Below are 889 nucleotides of genomic sequence, written 5' to 3'. Positions count from 1 at the left end.
CCCGCTGCTGCCGGTGCCGCTGGCACCCTTGGCGTTGGCCGCGCGCTCCTGCTTGCGGAATTTGGCTCGACGGTTCTGGAACCACACCTGGAGGGGGATGGAGGGGGTGGGAGCACCCCTTGCCGCGGTCCCTGGGGCTTCGGGGAGCCTGTGGGTGCAGGCAGCCCTCCCAGGCTCCGGGGTGGGCTTCACAACCCTCCATTCCCTCGGGGGAAATGTCTTCCGCATCACCAGAGGGATCCGTGTATCCACGATAATGTAGATTTGTGAGGCTGGCGCCAGGCGCTGCCGGCGTGTGCTCCGGTGTTGGCAGGGGAGGGCAATGGGGAGGGGACATCCTCACACTGCACCCACACCTGCCCCTGCTGCGGCCAGAGCCCGCAGCCCGCAGCACGGAGCTGCCCGTGGTGCCAACAGCGGGGTCCACACTTCCCGCACCCCCCCTGGAGGGAGGGGGACAGGACCCCCACTCCTACGGGTCCCTACATTCCCGTGGGGACAGATGTCTGCACTCCCCGAGGGGGTCTGAAGCCACAGAGGGGGGTGTTCACTGACACGGGGGGGATCCCACAGAGAAGGACCCCACAAAGACGGATCTGCATCGGCACAGGGTGTCTGCACCCCCAGAGGGGGATCTGCACCCACACGGGGGCTCTGTGTCTGGCCCGACTCCCCCGGGAGGAATCTGCACTGACACAGGGGACATCTGCGCCCACAAAGAGTCACTCTCTGTCCTTCCTGGACTCTCACCAACCCCAAGGTGTTTGGGACTGGCCTAAATCATTGATGACAGTGACGGTGCTGTGGCATGAACCAAAGCCCACACTCTGCTGGGGGCCAGGCTGTCCCGCCGAGCTCCCAGCAGAGCAAGGCTGTGACAGCAGCGGGT

This window comes from Geospiza fortis, unplaced genomic scaffold (genome assembly GCF_000277835.1).
Source record: "Geospiza fortis unplaced genomic scaffold, GeoFor_1.0 scaffold283, whole genome shotgun sequence".
NCBI classification, from domain to species: Eukaryota; Metazoa; Chordata; class Aves; order Passeriformes; family Thraupidae; genus Geospiza; species Geospiza fortis.
The sequence above is the reverse complement of the archived record's forward strand: the minus strand, read 5'-3'. Positions refer to the sequence as shown.